This window comes from Lactuca saligna, chromosome 5, assembly GCF_052625555.1.
Source record: "Lactuca saligna cultivar CGN05327 chromosome 5, ASM5262555v1, whole genome shotgun sequence".
NCBI lineage: Eukaryota > Viridiplantae > Streptophyta > Magnoliopsida > Asterales > Asteraceae > Lactuca > Lactuca saligna.
The window spans coordinates 92,411,154-92,433,376 of record NC_136421.1 but is presented as its reverse complement, the minus strand read 5'-3'; positions in this window follow the sequence as shown (position 1 = coordinate 92,433,376).

Here is a 22,223-nt window from a genome sequence, read left to right as displayed (position 1 = left end):
AAGTCACTGAATTTCGGCATATGGCTTGTTGCAACACTTTTTATAAGTGTATCAGCAAGATAATAGTTAACAGAATAAGGAACAGTTTAGGTTACATAGTTAGCCCAAATCAATCTGCTTTTATCCAAGGGTGATCTATTCTTGATAATATCCTTCTTGCTCAAGAGTTGATGGTGGGATACAAAAATAAGAGAGGAGTGCCTAAATGTACCTTAAAAATCGATATCCAAAAGGCTTACGACACAGTGGACTGGAAATTTCTTAATAGGATTCTATTGGGATTTTGGTTTCATCCTATCATGGTTAAATGGATATTGGCATGTACTTCCTCTCCTTGGTTTATGCTGAATTTTAATGGTAGAGACCATGGATTCTTTGAAGGAAAACGGGGGCTGAGGCAGGGAGATCCTTTATCTCCCTACTTGTTCACTTTGGTTATGGAGGTTTTCAATCTAATCCTTTTGAAGAAAAATTGAAGAATGCCAAAGATTCAAATATCACTGTAAGTGTGAAGCCCATAAAATCACTCATTTATGATTTGCAGATGATTTATTAGTGTTTTCTTATGGCAATGGTAATTCTGCTAGAGTGATAAAAGTTGCTCTTGATAAATTTAAATCTGTTTCTGGGCTGAAAGTGAGTATACAGAAAAGCCAAATTTATTTTAGTTGTGTGAAGCCAAACATGAGAAGGATTATTTTGGGAATTTTACCTTTTGATATTGGTAAAATTCCTTTTAAATATCTTGGAATCCCCATGGGTGTGAATATGCTTTTCAAAAGAGATTGTAGATCTCTTGTTGATAAGATTAAATTGAGAGTGTGTAATTGGAAAAATAAGATGCTTTCCTTTGCTGGAAGATTACAGCTCATAAACTCTGTTTTGATGTCAACTCATGTTTATTGGGCTTCTATTTTCAAAATCCCTATAGCTACTATTAAGGAGATTGAAATGATTTGTAGAAGCTTCTTGTGGGCTAATGGAGAAGTGGTTAAAGGGAAAGCTAAGGTTAAATGGAGTGATGTCTGTAAACCTAAGATAAATGAAGGTCTTGGAATTAAGAATTTGAGATTCTGGAATGATGCATTGTTAACCAAACATGTTTGGAATTTGATTAATAATAAAAATTATCTGTGGGTTCAATGGGTGATAGAAAATTATATTAGTGAAAGGAATTTCTGGGATATATGGCAAAAGAAAAGTATGAATTGGACTTGGAAGAGATTTTTGGAATTGAGGAAAACTATTAGACCTCATGTTGTTTCATGTATTGGTAATGGGACGAATGCGTCTTTGTGGCATGATTGGTGGCATCCAATTGGCATTTTAAGTACAATTATTTCTAGAAGGGATTGTATTAGAAATGGATTTAATGACAATTCTTTATTCAGTGATGTTATGACTAATGATACTTATAGATGGCCTGTTGAATGGGTGATTAAGCTCCTTGGATTGAAAAGCTTGAGTAAAAGATTTTCATGCAAGCAAGTTTGGAGAGATATCAATAATTTTGGAGGTAAAGTCAGTTGGTTTGACTGTGTTTGGTATGGCAATTGTATTCTCATGAATGCTTTTATTTTGTGGCTTGCTGTGCTGAACAGACTGAAGACCCAAAATTGAGTTAAACACTAGGAGCAATCAGGTTCATTACTCTGTCCTTTCTGTTTAATCATTCCAGATTCCCATAATCAGCTCTTATTTCAATGTGATTTCTCGAATGCTATTTGGAATCATTGTTGTTCTAATGTTGGGTTTGACATTTCTTATTATAATTGGAATGACTTAGTTCTTAAATTGTGTTCTGTCTTAAAATAAAGTTTTGTTGAGAATTTGATCAAAAAATGGGTGTTTGCTAGTTTTGTTTCTCATATTTGGAAAGAAAGAAATTCGAGGATTTTTTGTAAAACGAGAAAATCGGATGAAGGAGTAATTTCTTGTGTTGAGACTGAAATTCAATTGAAGTTGTTAATGTTGAGGAAAATGAATATTATGGCCAGTGAAAATGTTTTACAGACCTGGGGTATTTTTGGAAATAATTACTGTAAATAATGAAGTTCTCTTTCTGGGTTAACTGTTATGTTTCAATTTGTTTAGATAATTGGGATGATATGGGATTGATGGTTAATTTGGTTGTCTTTATGGGAGCTGTGTATTGGGGGTATTTTCGGAATGGCAGATTTAAAGGAATTGATGGATACAAAGGAATTGACGGATTAATTCACTGGTTTAAGAGCTTGTTCTTGAATCATGTGATTTGTACCTTTGGGATTTTTTTGTTTAGATATGATCTTAATTGAGAGTATTCAAATGGAAAATCCTAGACATGTGATTGATGCCATGTCTAGTCTACAACTGGTTCTGAAGTTAAGGTGGTATTGTGGATTCCTGTGTTTCGTATTTTATGATTGCAGGAAGAGCATCTTGCAGCTGATAGTCAAGCGTTTTGATTGTGGGATTGCTTATTGCATGATGTCCATTATGATGAGTTATTTGTTGATGATGAAGATAATAGATGGAACAACAAAGGATGGATACAAAGGCTGAATGATGGAAGAAGATGCTGGATTATGTTCTTGATGATTATGCAGTGGATTTTGTTTAATGTTTTTTGTGTTTTTTGGTTCATTATTTTTGTCTTTAGTATGTTTCGTTTTGTTCCTTTATGGTGTTGGTTTTTAAGTCTTCACTATTGGACTATGTGTTTTTTTAAGGGCCTTACCCCTTGCTTTGGTCTTAATGGTGATTGGTGGTGTGGTTATTGCAAGGGGATGAAATTACCTTTTTTCCCACCTTCAATAAGTCCTTGGTGTAGTCTTATGAAACTTAAGGTTTTTTTGGGGTACTTGGAGTATTGTTGAGGTGTTTAAAAAATTGTTAGGAAGTAGGTTATGGATAGGTTGGATTGTTTAGGGTTTTTGGGTTGACTTTATTTTATTGTATTTGTATTCTTTTATTCTTTTTTAATAAAGTTTGTTGAGCTTTGGCTCTTTTCAAAAAAAAAAAAACGTAAACACTTGTTTATGGTCCCATTCCTCATATAAATCCCGAATTTGAAGGCCAAAGGTGTTAAACTAGGAGCTAGGATAGTTACCTTGATGATTTGAAGCTTGTTTTGGATGATTTTTGGCTAAGTTTCGGATTTTAGAGAGAGAGAGTAGAGAAAGAAAGTAGAGAGAGTGAAAAAGCTTCAAATGAGGCTCTCTCAACCTTATATATGCTGAAAGTTTGGGACACGGTGGAGTTCTACCCGATACCAACGTTATACGATGCTTTTGGTCGTACCCGATAAAGTTGTCGTAATTACGACTTAAATAAAACTAAATATTTTCTAAATGAAATAGAAAATATTTTAATGTCTTAAAATGTATTACAACACTTTTAAAACATTAATAGAAGTCGTAATTATTTATTTGAAACAAAGTTAACGGAAAATTTTGGAACTTAACGGCTTTATTAACGAAAACGGGTTACTGTGACGGAAAATAAATCACGGGTTGTCACACGTTTTTCCATGTTTTCAATGTTTTCAGGGGGGAATACAAGCAAAAGTACAAAGAAATCTTGTATCAAACTTATGGTTTCATTTGAAATGTTTCATATTCCGTATGCTTTTAACACTGGAAACTGTATTAACCAATCGTTTAACTTGCAGAGTAAACCGTCAAACTATTTGTGAAACTCATTATAAAATGCTATATTTTATATTTCACAAATGATTTCCGTACCATTACTGTTAAAAGCATGAACCTTAGAACTTTAAAAACGTCCTTAATAATACTCCCCCTAGATATGAGAGTGAAGGACCAATAAAACAGGATTTTCTAACGTCCTCGGTAACACTCCCCGGATACGAGAGTGGAGGACTAATCAATAGGATTTTCTAACGTCCTTGGTAATACTCCCCAAGATACGAGAGTGAAGGACAAATTTCATTAATCTTAAGATTGGAGACACGTCCTTGGTAACACTCCCCCGGATACGAGAGTGTAGGACTACCCGCGTAACCAGAATCTCTTGGAGGGAGAACATGACTTGAGTGTATTTGACAACCCCACACCTGGCTGCTAGCTACAGTCGGATCGAAAGGTCCAAGGGCGACAAAAGTTATAAAACGATATTGGCCCCGTTCCGAGCCTTATCTAGTCTATTGTATGGTTATGGAACTCACAATTTAGATTATGAAAACTTTTTTACTTACTTATTAGTTTTATATACGTGTTAAAACTAATGTACTTTTCAAGGATAACCAGGCTTTCAGGAAACTTCACACAAACACTATAAGTATGGTAGATACTTGTACATTACATTCAAAACCGATAACCAACTACAAACTTTTAAGGAAAATAAGGGTTTTTCCTGGGATAACTGAACCGTTTATAACCAGAATGTATAACAAACCGATAACTAAACTTTACTTATAAGAAAATATGGGATTTTCTTGGATAACTCTTTTTCAGAAAACCAAAGGAAACTTGTTGTGACAAGTCGAAGTTCACTTCATCAATTGTAACCCATTTTCGTTAATATATTCATCATTTTCGATTCGTTTCCGTTACGTCATTTAATTAGGTCATAATTGTGGGACTTCTATTATGACTTAATGAGTGTCTAAACATGTTTAGAACTTACATTAGAACTTCATATTAACAATTGGAAACATTTTAGTATCGACCATATCGGGTTACGGTAACTAAATCGGGTGCGACCAAAAGCACCGTATAACGCCGGTATCGGGTAGAATTCCACCGTATCCAAAACTTAGACACCATTTAAAAATGTTTAAGCTTCCATTCGAAGCTTTTGCTCTCTCTCACTACTCTCTCTCTCTAACCTCTCTCCTCAACCAAAGATTCAAGGTCCAAAACATTGATTTAAGGCTCCAAATCTTTGAAGTAACATCCCTAGCTTGCTGTATAACCTCTTAGGCCTTCAAATTCGTGTTTAAACTATCATTTTGGACCTGGAACATGTGTTTATGGCCAAGGAGCATTCTTGGGCCGTAAACACTTAATATTTCGGTTTTTGAGCAATTTAACCCCTCCAAACCAACATTGGGACTTAGATACGACTATATGACTTACCAATTCGGAATTAGGACACATTAAACATGGTTTTTGAGGAGTAAACATGAGTTTACTACCCAAGAACAAGCTTGGGCCGTAAACTCCTCATTCATGGAGAGTAAACTCATTTCCATGTGTTAAAAAGCCATATAACTCCACCAATAGCCTTGGAATAAATCCTAGAATCATCTAAAAATAGTTTGGGGACCTTAAACATATCAAACACCCTCCAAATGAGAGTTTACGGCCATGGCACCCCAAGGACAAGTTCTAGGGCCGTAAACTCCTCTTTATGTGTCAAATGATGCCCATAATTCATGCCAAGGCTTGGAAAAATAGTTGGAATCACATGTGATTGTCCTAGCCTCACAAAATAATTTATGGTTTGAGCTTGGGGGGAGTTTACGGCTGTAAACTCCATGTTTACTATTGTGAACTCCCATAAATGATATTCATGCAAGTGCAATCCATTCCAAGGCCTTAGAAAAATCCATTCCAGCATTTCCCATGAGTATTCAAGCCATTTAGCATCATAAAACCCTCAAACATGAGTTCACAGCCGTGAACTCATGTGTGTATGGTGTATAAGGCCGTAATCTCCATAAGGAGTTTACTCCTGAAGAGTAAACCCAATTCCCAAGTCCCACACCTCAGTACACGTCCGTAGATGTCACCCGGGTCACTCCAAACACTTGTTTTGAAGTGTTTTCGCTAATTGGAGTGTATTATCATATCTAATTAGTGCTTTAAAGTATAATTAGATACCTTTGGATACCATTTCATATTATATAGGAACCTCGCGTGCAATCAAGCCCTGAACCAACGTTTAGTGTCCGAAACAGTTGCGCCTTCTCGTCTGGTGAGTTCATACCCCTACCATTTTTCACTGTTTTCACTGTTTTCAGGTGGGGAATACAAGCAAAGTACAAGGGATTACTTGTACTCAAAACTTGTTTTACATGTTTGTGTTTCATAATTCATATGCTTTTGACACTGATAATCATAATGGTTTTCCACATTTTTATCAGTTAAATGCATGAGATTAGAACCTTTGAACATAAAACTTTGTACACTGTTTTGTCCTCGGTAATACTCCACAGAGATACACGAGTGGAGGATTATTGTATTATTACTAGTAAATTTGTTAGTCCTATATAATTGGAGACACGTCCTGGGTGAACACTCCACAGAGATACGTGAGTGGAGGACCGCAACCGTAACCAGAATCTCTTAGATAGGGAGCGTGACTTGAGTGTATAGATCTATACGGGGCTGACTACCCCACACCTGGCTGCTAGCTACAGCCGAACCGAAATGGTTCAAGGGTGATGAAAGTCATAAGGTGATGTGGACTACTTATTGCCATATTTAGTCTATTGTATGGTTATGGGACTTGCAATTTGGATAAGAGAGATTTACTTAATAGTAATAATGGGTAAAGTAATTAATTTACTTTGTAAATATTAGTTTTATATACGTGTTAAAACTAATTCATTTAGCAAGATAACCAGATTTTCAGTATACATCTTCACATTGGTAACCAACATTCAGGAAAATATAGTATTTTCCTAGGGAACATTGTACATAACCGGAAAAGCGTAACAAACCAGATAACTTTACATTCACTAGAGTAAACATGTTTTCAGTGTACAACCTTACATTACATTTTGGGAATTCAATAACCAACCTTTTAAGAGAATATGGGATTTTCTTGGTGTGTGTAACATTTTTAGTAACGGACAGGAAACTTGTACATTTTTCACAAAACAACACCGCTTATGAACTCACCAACGTTATGCTGATTTTCAAACCGCTTGTATTCTTAGGTCCACGTTAGATAGGTACCCGAAGATCCTTTTTGTTCGAAGACGGAGTGCTCAGAAGACCAGTTTCATTTTGTTCATATATACTATCTATCACTTGTATAACTTTACTTTTGAAACAAATGTAAACTTTTCTATATGTAATGTAATGGATGTTTTACTTTACTTACTATGTGCATTGGATTTGATACACAGTGTGGAGTCAACCCCGGAAGTGTTTCTGCCTTCGGTTTTCGGGTGTGACAAATTGGTATCAGAGCCCTTGTTTATAGTGAATAAAGTATACCAAACCTTACATGGTATAAAACTATAAACACTAAGGGACCTAAGTGCTCTGAACTAAAAGTATCCTTCAAACTATAAGTATTTTCAAAAGTATACAAGTATACTGAACCGTCGAGATACGTAACTACAAGTAGAACAAAACATAAGTAAATGGGTGTTTTGTTCTGCGGTTAAACTTGGGCAGTTATGTAGTCGTGTCTAGGATCAATATAGCCTGGCCAACTATATTCATTCAAGACACGGCCAACATGTGCTTGGGAGTGACTGTGGTGTGCGGCATGCCTAAACTTACCCTAATACCACAAACATCGAACCAGTGTCGTAGCGAACCATGAAATACTATGGGAGTATTTCTCGAGCCAATCCTTTGCAGAAATCCTCATTCAAGCGATGTTCCTGAATCATTTCTTAGCGATAAATTATCTGTTTTGATAACTCTTTCCTGCTTTATTGCTTATTCGGAATATATGACTGCCATATCTCTCAATTCAATGTAGAGGACTTACCATCCTCTCTCTTTCCTGATCTTATTAGATCAAGATGCCTCCCATAAAGAGACCCAGCTTAAAGAACAACAACAATCCTCCTCCGCCACCACCTCGTCCTCAATTTGATCTTGCATCGCTTCAGACAGTTCTGACTGCCGCAATGGTAGCAGCCATGTCGCAAATGAACCCCGGTAGCTCAGGAGGTGGTCCTCAGCCCCAAAACCAAGAAAATAATCAAGGACACCGAAAGGAGGGTTCCTATAAGGACTTCATGAATGCGAAACCAACATCCTTCAATGGCACTGGAGGTGTCATTTCCTTATCCCGATGGTTCGAGAAAATCGAATCCATCTTTGAAATCTGTGCCTATGCGGAATCTGATAAGGTCAAGTTCGCAGCCTGTACCTTCATTGATAAAGGCTTGACTTAGTGGAATGGCCGAGTCAAATCTCTGACCCTATCGTAGCCAATGCCATGGGCTGAGAAGCCATGAAAGAACTCCTGATAGCCGAATACTGTCCCCGTGGTGAAATGCAGAATCTAGAGCACGAGCTCTGGAACCTGAAGATGAAGGGTTCCGATATTGCTGCATACACTTCTCGATTCGATGACCTCGCACTTCTATACCCAGGATTGGTCACTCCTGAAAGTAAAAAGATAGAAAGGTTCATCTGGGGGCTGACCCAACCAACAAAGGGAATTGTTTTAGTTGCACGTTTGGATACCTATGACAGTGTCAAGAGTTTAGCCCAGACCTTGATTGATCATAGCGATGATGTTGAGGAAACCACTACCACTCTTCAGCCGACTCAAAGGCACGGTGAGAAGAGAAAGTTCTGGAAGAAGAAAAAGGGTCAATCTTCCCAAGGATCTTCCAAGAAACAGCAGACTATAGCAATCCATGCTGCTACTACCCCCGTTGTTGCTGCTTCAGTTGTGGGATCCACAACTCCAACTCCTACCAGCAGGTATGCTGGTAATCTTCCTTTGTATGACAAGTGCAAATATCACCACAACCCCGGCCCCTGCCGAGCACTATCTTGTACCAATTGTGGTAAGAAGGGGCACACAGTCCAATTCTGCAAAGCTCCGGCCCAATCGGCCAATCAATCAACTGGAGCAGGCGTTGGTCAAGCCTGCTATAACTGTGGAGAGGTTGGGCACTTTAAAAGGAACTACCCCAAGATGTCTACAGCTGATAATACTGGAAGAGTCCTAGCCATGGGACGGGAGGAAGCAGTCACCGATCCTACTGTTGTCTCGGGTACGTTCCTTCTCGACAACTCATATGCTAGTATTCTTTTCGGTTCGGGTGTTGAAAGGAGTTTTGTTAGTCATGCATTCAAAGATAACCTAAAACATAATCCCTAACCTTTAACTGAAACGTTTACCGTCGAGATGGCTAACAGTGAGAAAGAAAGTGCTAGCGATATATTCATAGGTTGTACCCTTACCCTGAACGACCACTCATTTCCTATCAATCTTATGCCAGTCTTCATTAAGAGCTTTGATGTTATCATTGGCATGGATTGGTTGAGTCCCAATCATGCAGATATCCTTTGTTTTGAAAAAGCCATCCGTCTCAACCTTCCTTCGGGTCAGACTCTCGTAATTTATGGCGATAAAATCACTTCCAATCTTCGTATCATTTCCTGCATCAAAGCTCAAAAGCTCCTACTAAAGGAGTGCATTGCATTCTTAGCCCATGTTATCAACTAGAAACAGGAAGTTAAAGATCTCGCAAGCATCCCCAAAGTCTGTAACTTTCCTGATGTATTTCCCGAAGACCTTCCAGGAATTCCTCCCGAGCGTTAGGTCGAGTTCCGCATTGACCTAATTCCTGGAGCTACCCCCATAGTGAAGTCTCCGTATCGCTTTGCTCCAGCAGAAATGTAGGAGTTATCTAGCCAACTCAATGAGTTGCTCAGTAAAGGATTCATTAGACCGAGTTCCTCACCATGGGGAGCTCCAGTATTGTTTGTCAAGAAGAAAGATGGATCCTTCCGGATGTGTATCGACTACCATGAGCTGAACAAGTTGACCGTAAAGAACCGATATCCTCTTCCGTGAATAGATGACCTATTCGATCAACTTCAGGGAGCCAGCTACTTCTCCAAGATAGACCTTCGGTCAGGGTACCATCAACTACGGGTTCTTGAGAGTGATGTTTCCAAAACAGCTTTCAGAACTCGGTATGGACACTACGAGTTCGTAGTGATGCCCTTCGGTCTAACCAATGCACTGGCTATGTTCATGGACCTGATGAACCGGGTGTGTCATCCTTTCTTAGACAAGTTCGTCATCGTGTTCATTGATGACATTCTTGTCTACTCCAGAAGCGAAGAAGACCACAAGCAACACTTGAGGTTAGTGTTGGAAACCCTTAGATCCGAGAAGTTGTACGCGAAATTTTCCAAGTGTGAATTCTGGATCCGGAAGGTAACCTTCCTCGGTCACATGGTAAGTGAGGAGATTATTCATGTGGATCCTTTCAAGATTAAAGCGATAGAGAATTGGTCGGCACCGAAGACACCCACAAAAATCCATCAATTCTTGGGTCTCACCGGCTATTATTCGAGATTCATCCAAAAATTTTCCAAAATCGCCAAATACCTAACCACTCTAACACAGAAAGGTGTACCCTTTTGTTGGAGTGAAAAGCAAGAATCCGTGTTCCAGACGTTAAAGCAAGCCTTGTGTAGCGCACCTGTTCTGCCCCTACCCGAAGGTACAGAAGACTTCGTTGTCTATTGTGATGCGTCTAATCAGGGTTTAGGTTGTGTGCTTATGCAAAGAGGAAAAGTGATTGCTTATGCCTCAAGACAGCTGAAATCACACGAGGTCAACTATACCACACATGACTTGGAGTTAGGAGCCGTAGTCTTTGCATTGAAAATTTGGAGACATTATCTCTACGGAACCAAGTGTACGATCTTTACTGACCATAAAAGTCTGCAACACATCCTCAATTAGAAAGACCTAAACATGAGGCAACGACGATGGGTAGAGTTGCTCTACGATTACGAGTGCGAGATTCACTACCATCCCGGCAAGGCTAATGTGGTAGCAGATGCCCTTAGCTGAAAGGAAAGTTCAAGCCGAAAAGTGAAGACCTTGACAATGACTATCCATTCCCATTTATCCATGCAAATCCGAGATGCACAGATAGAAGCCCTCAAACCCGAGAAGGTGTCAATCGAAGCCATAAGAGGAATGGATAAGAAACTTGAGATTAGAGGTGACGGAGTCTACTATTTCATGGACCGAATCTGGATTCCAAAGTCCGGAGGGTTCAGGGAGATTGTCATGGAGGAGGCATACAAGACCAGATACTTTGTTCACCCAGGTTTGGACAAGATGTACCTAGATCTCAAGAAGCAATACTGGTGGCCGAACATTAAAGCCGAGATCGCAACGTTTGTGGGCAAGTGTCTGACTTGCGCCAAGGTGAAAGTTGAGTACCAGAAGCCCTCGGGTCTGCTCCAGCAACCCGAGATACTCGAATAGAAATGGGAGATGATTACCATGGATTTCATCACCAAGTTACCCAAGTGTCCGAGTGGGTACGATACCATTTGGGTTTTTGTCGATCGTTTGATGAAATCCGCTCACTTTATCCCGATTAAAGAATCATTTAAGATGGAAAGACTCACACAGATCTACATCCAAGAGGTAGTTCGACTGCACGGTGTACCTGCATCCATTATCTCTGATCGAGATAGCAGGTTTACCTCCAGATTTTAGCAGTCTCTTCAGAAGTCTCTTGGAACTAAACTAGGCATGAGCACGACTTATCATCCTCAGACCGACGGACAGAGTGAGAGAACTATCCAAACCATGGAAGACATGCTTAGGGCATGTGTCATCGATTTCGGCAAATCTTGGGACACACATTTGCCATTGATCGAGTTCTTGTACAACAACAGTTACCATACCAGTATCAAGGCTGCCCCGTTCGAAGCCCTCTACGGTCGTAAGTGCAGATCCCCTCTGTGCTAAGTGCTTATCTGATGAAACCCTAGTGATTCCCTTCGACGAGATCGAGATCAATGAAAACCTCAACTTCGTGGAGGAACCGATCGAAATCATGGATCGAGAAGTCAAACGTATGAAGCAAAGCCGCATCCCGATAGTGAAGGTTCGCTGGAATGCTAAGCAGGGACCGGAATTCACTTGGGAGCGTGAAGACTCAACGAAACAGAAGTATCCACACCTCTTTCGTGATCCATGATTTGTATCTTAATTCTGAATTTCGGGACGAAATTCCCTCTAACAGGGGGATAATGTGACAACCCGAAGTTAGCTTCAACAATTGTAACCCCTTTTCGTTAATATATTCGTCATTTTCGATTCGTTTCCGTTACGTCATTTAATTAGGTCATAATTGTGGGACTTCTATTATGACTTAATGAGTGTCTAAACATGTTTAGAACTCACATTAGCACTTCACATTAATAATTGCAAACATTTTATAATCCACCATATCGGGTTACGGTAACTAAATCGGGTGCGACAAAAAGCACCGTATAACGCCGGTATCGGGTAGAATTCCACCGTGTCCAAAACTTAGACACTATTTAAAGATGTTTAAGCTTCCATTTGAAGCTTTTTCTCTCTCTCACTACTCTCTCTCTAACCTCTCTCCTCAACCAAATATTCAAGGTCCAAAACATTGATTTAAGGCTCCAAATCTTAGAGGTAACATCCCTAGCTTGCTGTATAACCTCTTAGGCCTTTAAATTCGTGTTTAAACTATCATTTTGGACCTGGAACATGTGTTTACGGCCAAGTAGCATTCTTGGGCCGTAAACACTTAATATTTCGGTTTTTGAGCAATTTTACCCCTCCAAACCAATATTGGGACTTAGATACGACTATATGGCTTACCCATTCAGACTTAGGACACATTAAACATGGTTTTTGAGGAGTAAACATGAGTTTACTGCCCAAGAACAAGCTTGGGCTGTAAACTCCTCATTCATGGAGAGTAAACTCATTTCCATGTGTTAAAAAGCCATATAACTCCACCAATAGCCTTGGAATAAATCATAGAATCATCTAAAAAATAGTTTGCGGACCTTAAACATATCAAACACCCTCCAAATGAGAGTTTACAGCCATGGCACCCCAAGGACAAGTTCCACGGCCGGAAACTCCTCTTTATGTGTCAAATGATGCCCATAATTCATGCCAAGGCTTGGAAAAATAGTTGGAATCATATGTGATTGTCCTAGCCTCACAAAATAATTTATGGTTTGAGCTTGGGGGGAGTTTACGGCTGTAAACTCCATGTTTACTGTTGTGAACTCCCATAAATGATATTCATGCAAGTGCAATCCATTCCAAGGCCTTAGAAAAATCCATTCCAGCATTTCCCATGAGTATTCAAGCCATTTAGCATCATAAAACCCTCAAACATGAGTTCACAGCCGTGAACTCATGTGTGTATGGTGTATAAGGCCGTAATCTCCATAAGGAGTTTACTCCTGAAGAGTAAACCCAATTCCCAAGTCCCACACCTCAGTACACGTCCGTAGATGTCACCCGGGTCACTCCAAACACTTATTTTGAAGTGTTTTCGCTAATTGGAGTGTATTATCATATCTAATTAGTGTTTTAAAGTCTAATTAGATACCTTTGGATACCATTTCATATTACATAGGAACCTTGCGTGCAATCAAGCCCTGAACCAACGTTTAGTGTCCGAAACAGTTGCGCCTTCTCGTCTGGTGAGTTCATACCCCTACCATTTTTCACTGTTTTTCACTGTTTTTAGGGGGGAATACAAGCAAAGTACAAGGGATTACTTGTACTCAAAAATTGTTTTACATGTTTGTGTTTCATAATTCATATGCTTTTGACACTGATAATCATAACAGATAACCATTTGAAACTTGCAGGATTATATATGATTTGTGAAATTCGTTATAAGCTGTTATGTTTATTATTTCAGAAATGGTTTTCCACATTTTTATCAGTTAAAAGCATGACATTAGTGTTGGATTAATGTCTAAGTCCATAACTATAATTGGTAAGACTTGACCCGACCCGGCATGGTCCATTTGGGTTGCATGGCATCATGCACTTGGATAGACTATAATGAGAGAAATAAGACACTTACGGTTATTAATATATTATAAGTTCTAGTATATTAATAATAAGAATAATGAGATTATTTAATTAGTATTGATCAAGAATTAATCTAGTATTAATTAAGTGATCAAAAGAAGACTAATTAAATATATGGGTTGATTGTGTAAATCACTCATTCTTATATATGTGGGCTTGTGATCCAAGATTCCTTATGTTGGACTAAGTCCATGGGGTGACCCATGGATACTCCATGGAGGTTAAAACCCATGGAGCATAAGGAATGGGTAAAGTCATGAGTTACATGGTGTAACCCTAATAGCCACCATATAAAAGAAACCCATGGCTCAAGAAATCGTGACTATGACAATGACTAACACTATGTGTATGTATGAGGGCTACACGATTTCTAGAAGTGTTCTAGTTTCTCTCAAGTTATTCCAAGTGTACGTGGTGTTGTGTGAACCATTTGAGGTGTCACCACTTGAGGCACTAAGCACTCAAGCTTCATGAAGACAAGCACCATCAAGAGGTATGTATTCTATCTTGTTATATTGATAATATTGTATGCTAGATTAGGATAATACCTTGGATGTTTATATTTGCATGTATAATAGAGAAAACATAGATCCAAGGTATTTAGGGTTGCATGTACACTTAGGAGTGTTAGAATGCTCATAACCCAACAGTGGTATCAGAGCCTAGGCTTGTTTTCTTGTTATACCTGCAATAGAAGCTGAAAAATCGAGTTTTGATGCTGTCAGCCCAGCTGACTCGCCGAGTCCATAAAGGGACTCGACGAGTCCAAGGCAAAATGCATCCAACTCGCCGAGTTGTGTTCATGCACTCGACGAGTTGGACCCCAGACAGCATATCTTCGAGGTTTTTGGCTAGAAATGGACTAGGAACATTACCCTAAGTTGTTTTGAACTTATAAACTTGTTTTTAAATGTGGTAATGTTCATGCTAATCCATTTTCAAGATAATTGTCAATAGATTCATGTTTTGTATTAGTTTAAAGGTTAGACTAATTACATGAAAAAGTTTGATTTGAATTATCTTGTTCTTATGAGTTGCTTAGATTAATAGAAAAGTTGAGTGAAAAAGTTGTTTTCAATCCAAATTAATCTAAGAGTTGAGTATAAAATGTGTTTGTGTAACTTATCCTTAAGTTACATGAAGAGTCACATTAAAGACTCATAAAACTCATAAAGTTGGCAAAGGTTACAAAAAGATGAAGAGTCTTGTCCTTAAGTTATGGAGGTTCAAGAGTCACTTCATTAAAAAATAAATAAATAAAATATGTAACCTTAATTAATTCCATAAGTTATAAAATAAAGAAAAGATTAATTCTTTATTAATTTAAAGTCTTCCATAATTTGTCCACAAGTTATGGAACTTGAAGAGTTTTTGGATTAAAACTACTTTAAATACATAAGTTATGGAATTAATTAGTTTTGAATAGTTTCAAAACTTTCCCTCAAGTTTTGGAATTTGTAAAGTTTTCTCTTATGAATACTTTAATTCCAAGTTAGCCCTTAGAATTTTAAAAGTTAAAATTCAACCCTTATACTTTATAATATTATAAGTTAATAATAATATATATGTATAAGAGTAAAGTCAGTCTTACCGCTAGTACGCCTCATTCACGAAGCCGGTCTATAAGGTGGGTATAAGGTTGTTGCCTATAAAATGGCAGCTTAATGGGTGTTCACTCTCACCCACCGCTCGCTTGACTGGTGGAGGGTCGTTAGCCGAACGGGTTTGACATGACTATAATTCTCCCTTCATTAAAAGTATTAATGATAAATACTAAGTAACTAAACTTTTAATAATACCCAATCTTAGTTACTTAGAAAAATGTGAATAAGGTGCTAATCCATGAAATTACACTTTGCACTTTGTTTAAGTCGGTTAGTGGAGCGTGTGTGGTTAACCGGCACACTAACTCGTATTTAACAAGGTAGGCAAAGGGTAACTTAATGTTTATCATAGTATCGATGGAGCGTGTGTGGTTAACCGGCACATCGATTGAGGGATAAACACTTAAGGGTACCCAGTAATTTGCATGGTTACTTCACACCTTGTTTTGTGATCCTCGGCATCCCAGTCACAAAACCTGAAGGGCACACTCGAGATTGAAACATGCCATTGAACAGTTCAATGAATCTCAAAAGATCTAGGAGTTTCAAAACCAATTAAAACCTAATAATACATTTCGTTTATCTTGGTGGAAATTGGTGAATCGTCATTCACCTACCTTCAAATTGTTTTATAGCTTGGATTACGGCATACCTCTTCTAAGTTATAAAATAGTTTGTTGGGTCCTAGCCTTAATATTTTCATATTGGGTGTCATATTAAGGAATCAAAGATCAACTATCTTGAATATCTCCCATAAAATGTCTGGTTTAGACATCTATGATCTTCCCAAATCTCTTGAAACAAGCATTCCTAATGAAGATGATGTCCGATGGATATCATACTTCTTTCTCCTCCTCCAATTATTCTCCCTACCCCACAAGTTCTTTAAAAGTTTAAAGTCACTCGAGCCCTATTGGCAAGACAAGGTCTAGGTGTGATCACATCTTGGAGATGTAGTCACATATTGACAAGCCGGGAGAGTTGGGTGTCAATGTCTTGAGAAAGTTGGTGGTTCAATCACTTTCTAAGTTACATAGTGAGTTCCTTTGGGACACCTATGGAATAGACTATGACAAGACCCTTAATGATCTTATCTATTGTTGAGATCAACTTCCTGAAACTTTATGGACATTGACAATGGTGACACTGGAAATACAGAAAAAGCATTCTCTTCCCAATGGAAAGGGATCGGCCATAGTCAACTCGGTTGAACAAATGGTAAAGAGAAAAGCTAAGTCTGTAATAGTCCTGTGTACCATTATCAAAGGGTCCATATGTTTATATTGCCAAAGTAAGGGTCATTAGTTGCGAAGCTGCCTAATTTACCTAAGGATGTTAAAGTCAATAAGATTGACTCTACTTCAGGTAAAAGTCCACAAATCTAACTCTGTTAAGTTTCTATTCTGAGATTCCTGATACATGTTGTGACTGGGTCACATGGTAATGTTTTAAGAATCAAAGAAAAAGTAAAGGAACTTAAAGAAAGAATATGCTGAATCTGATCGCATAGATGGATTTCTATCGCGTAGTTTGAAAAAATCGGATTCTTGAGCTACTTCTTAGGAGTTATGAGATATTGTTTAGGAATAGATAACAACAAGTTTTCATATGGATTGTAAGGATAAGTTTTTCCGCATAGTTTTAAAATAAAAGAAAAAAATTTTGATTTTATTTATTTTAAAATATCCTTACAATGGCATTTGAGGAAAAATTGTTGCTTATACGATTCCATTAATAGCAAGAGTGGAAGTATGAAATTGATTCTTTCATTTGTGGTAATGTCTAAATTTACCAAACAAGGAAAGATTCTCATCACCCAAGTCTCAAGTGGACCGGAACTTGGAATCATGCGAGTTGTATAGCATGATGAATGAGAACTTTCAAGTATTGGAAAAATTAAGACTAATTACTTATTCACATGGATGTGTGAGTCAAGTAATGGACTAAGGGATCGAGTACATAGGCATGTGCACTGATTAAGTCCACCACAAAAGATGTAAGGCTATTCGTCATAGTTTACTAAAGCTCAGTAAATATGATTATACTTACAAGCTTAAGTGTAACTCTGAGACATTGGAAAAAGGTTCCAATGTAAGGCAGAGCGAATAAGAAGAATCAAATTAGGCAGAAGGATAAAAGTTTCTCAAATCTGAAAAGATGGGAGAGTACTTTAGTATCGTTTTTGTGATCATCTTAATGATTAAGAAACCATATCAAAATTAGTTCTCTAAGGAAGTCTTAGTGCATTCTTATGACTAAGAAGAAGGGATCTTGAAATTGTTGAAATGGTTAAATCAAGAAGATGAGTCATACTTCGTTCCAATACAAGTCTTAGAGTCATACTCCAAGATTGTAATTTGAGTGACATGTCTTAAAGAAGGTTTAAAACACTTATCAAATGTAAGAGTGAAAGTTTTCTACTCTTGTATATTTGAAATTGGTAAGTTGTGATGTTTTGGATAAAACAAAGACCAACTAAGGCCAATTGTGTGAAGTGTTTGTCTTGATTAGAATCCACACTATCTCTTGGATGTTTGACAAGGAAGTCTTATAGGTCAAGAGGACAGTGGGAGTCTTAAAGGTCTTGAAATTCTCAAGAACTAATCAAGAATGAAACCTAAAGTTCTTCACTAGCACACGACTTGAGGTTTATAACCTATCGTGTTGACATATTCTGTGCCCATTCTAGTTAAAGTTGGCTTCGCATATGAGTTCTTAGAGTTCTCAATGTGTTGCACAACAACTTGGAAGCAATGGTAGGCCCTTGAGCTGCCAGGTGGCAAGAAATTAAGATTGAGTTCAATCCATATGGTTTTGGATTTGTCATTATCCTTGTCTTGTGATTATGGTTTTGACAAATCCATATGGATAGGAACTCATACACCATTAAATCTAAGTGTCATAAGGTTTCTCTCCGATTCATGAAAATGATGGTGAGGAAACACTTTCACTAAGTAGATTTTAGCTAGATAGCAATTGGGATATTTGCATTCTCAAAGTCGTTAGTGGAGCGTGTGTGGTTTACCGGCACACTAACATGGACTTGTGAGAAATGACAAAGGTCAAAAACGATCAAGACTATGATTACGGCATCCCTTTTCATAGCTCTTAAAATTGTTTTGACACGCCCATAAGCTATCTAAGGGAAGGTGTATGTTTTTGATAAAGTCTTATCAAAACAATCTAGTATCAGAAATCTGAACTTTGGTAAGAAAGTCAATAAAGTATTGATTTCTAGAAGTCGAGCTTTCTGAGTATATGTCAAAGCTAGTGGGAGCATAAGTGTTATGCTAATAATCATCATGTTAGTGGGAGCATGATAATTACAATAAGTATTGCAAGCTAGCAATGTTAATTATAGAAAACAAAAGGTTTCAATTGGGAAAAAGTTGTTTTGCTATAATTAAGGGAGAGGAAATTATACTTCATCTCAAATCTATAAGCTTAGATCGTGAGGTTTTAATCATTTAGTCAAGGATATATATGAATTTCATGTTGGAATGGCTCAACATAAGGAAATTCTGTATATGGGTCCATTATTTGCGTTCTTAAATTCGATTATGATTACGGCATCCCTTTTCATAATCTGAATTATGAGAACTTGGCAAATAGAAATGGAAATGTTATAGCAAAAGACTGGTTTAGTCTTTATGTGAGACATCATGAATCGTGTCCCATATGCTTCGGATATAGGATCGATTACATGTGCTATATTCATCCTTTCTAAAATTTTCCAAATGCCTAGGGCATTAAGAATGGAAAAGGTTTAGAACTGGATATGACTAAAAAGGATTAAACAATTGTCGAGGACAATCTAAGGTTTACCAAAGACTGGTTTCTCAAGGACAATTGGAAGTATAGTGATAATTCTGGAAGGACCATATTGACATAATCTGTAAGGAGGCAACTCTTGTTCAGAAGTGATAGTCGAAATGGAATCTGGAAATGGTTCAAAGTTAGAATTTTCAATCTGTTTAAGATTAAGGAAACTTAATGCATGAAGGATGGTTCCAAGGACTTGATCTCCTTTGGAATGCTCTGTAATGATTGTTGTTAAGTCTTTCTGACTTTGTGCATAATCATTACAAGAGGATCGATGCATATAAGTTTAGAATCTAACAGATTTCAGTAAATGGCATGAATTTGGAATTCTTGCATTTGCAGTAAGGATTTGGGAGTGTGAAAAGAGAATCATTGAAGTTATGTTCATTTGATCTAGTTCACAAAATAAAGATCATAGTCAAACATATTATGCATACTTGGTGTATGGCATGACTATTGTTTAGAAAACATAGTGTGCATGCTTGGAGCATGGGACAACTATTGTTTTAAATTCAAGAATAATGTTGATAGCTGAAACAATATACAATGAATAATGTGTAATCATATGGTGATAAATAAAAGGAGTTTTATTTATATTCATAAGTTCTGAGACCATATTGGATTCAATTATTATTGTGTTTCACTTTGCATGTTTTGACTTCCTGAATAAACTAGGTTATTCTTCCGGAATGACTAAGTTATTCAAACCATCCACAGTCGGTCATATGTTGGAAGTAGATATGAATTAAGACTGTCATGAGTTGGCTTGTAGAGGTCTAAGTTGTTGGACAAATGGCTACAACACTCATGAGTGCTCATAAGTTCTGAGTATTGGATTCAACCCGCGCTCATTGGAATCACTTCATGGATTTTATCACGAGTGATCATGAGACGATAATATCTTATATTCTTCAAACCTAGAGATATGAGTTGTTACTATGAGTTGGTTGTACATTAATTGCACGAAACTGCATTTGGTAACTCGGTGCTATAAAACGTGTCTTTATGTATGATTCAACAAGTAGTAGAACAAGCCATATGAGTCGAAGTTTATCCATTCCTTTTACCTTCGGGATGAAAGCGATATCTGTGGGCCCCTCGATGATTTAATGATGATAAATGGAAGTGCTCGGCCGGGCCAGGACTGATTTGATTTGTTCAATTAGTCAGTCGTCATAAATCGGAAATCGGGAAACAACTAATGGACAGAGAGAATGATTATAATCCATGTCTCAGTCCATATGATATCTAGAATGGAGGAATATATGATCCCTTATCTAATGGACAAGTCGTTGACAAAGATCAGAGTTCATCTACAAGGTCAGAGTTCGACAGAAGCTTTTGAGAGCTACGATTGCCGGTTGGTTCCTGAAGTCATACGCAATAATAGTTTTAGACTTATCCAAGTGGGAGACTGTTGGATTAATGTCTAAGTCCATAACTATAATTGGTAAGACTTGACCCGACCCGGCATGGTCCATTTGGGTTGCATGGCATCATGCACTTGGATAGACTATAATGAGAGAAATAAGACACTTACGGTTATTAATATATTATAAGTTCTAGTATATTAATAATAAGAATAATGAGATTATTTAATTAGTATTGATCAAGAATTAATCTAGTATTAATTAAGTGATCAAAAGAAGACTAATTAAATATATGGGTTGATTGTGTAAATCACTCATTCTTATATATGTGGGCTTGTGATCCAAGATTCCTTATGTTGGACTAAGTCCATGGGGTGACCCATGGATACTCCATGGAGGTTAAAACCCATGGAGCATAAGGAATGGGTAAAGTCATGAGTTACATGGTGTAACCCTAATAGCCACCATATAAAAGAAACCCATGGCTCAAGAAATCGTGACTATGACAATGACTAACACTATGTGTATGTATGAGGGCTACACGATTTCTAGAAGTGTTCTAGTTTCTCTCAAGTTATTCCAAGTGTACGTGGTGTTGTGTGAACCATTTGAGGTGTCACCACTTGAGGCACTAAGCACTCAAGCTTCATGAAGACAAGCACCATCAAGAGGTATGTATTCTATCTTGTTATATTGATAATATTGTATGCTAGATTAGGATAATACCTTGGATGTTTATATTTGCATGTATAATAGAGAAAACATAGATCCAAGGTATTTAGGGTTGCATGTACACTTAGGAGTGTTAGAATGCTCATAACCCAACAATTAGAACCTTTGAACATAAAACTTTGTACATTGTTTTGTCCTCAGTAACACTCCACAGAGATACGCGAGCAGAGGATTATTGTATTATTACTAGTAAATTTGTTAGTCCTATATAATTGGAGACACGTACTCAGTGAACACTCCTTAGAGATACGCGAGTGGAGGACCGCAACCGTAACCAGAATCTCTTAGATAGGGAGCGTGACTTGAGTGTATAGATCTATACGGGGCTGACTACCCCACACATGGCTGCTAGCTACAGCCGAACCGAAATGGTTCAAGGGTGACGAAAGTCATAAGGTAATGTGGACTACTTATTGCCATATTTAGTCTATTGTATGGTTATGAGACTCGCAATTAGGTTAACAGAGATTTACTTAATAGTAATAATGGGTAAAGTAATTAATTTACTTGGTAAATATTAGTTTTATATACGTGTTAAAACTAATTCATTTAGCAAGATAACCAGATTTTCAATATACATCTTCACATTGGTAACCAACATTCAGGAAAATATGGGTTTTTCCTGGGGAACATTATACATAACCAGAAAAGCGTAACAAACCAGATAACTTTACATTCACTAGAGTAAACATGTTTTCAGTGTACAACCTTACATTACATTTTGGGAATTCAATAACCAACCTTTTAAGAAAATATGGGATTTTCTTGGTGTGTGTAACATTTTCAGTAACGGACAGGAAACTTGTACATTTTTCACAAAACAAAACTGCTTATGAACTCACCAGTGTTATGCTGATTTTCAAACCGCTTGTATTCTCGGGTCCACGTTAGATAGGTACCCGAAGAT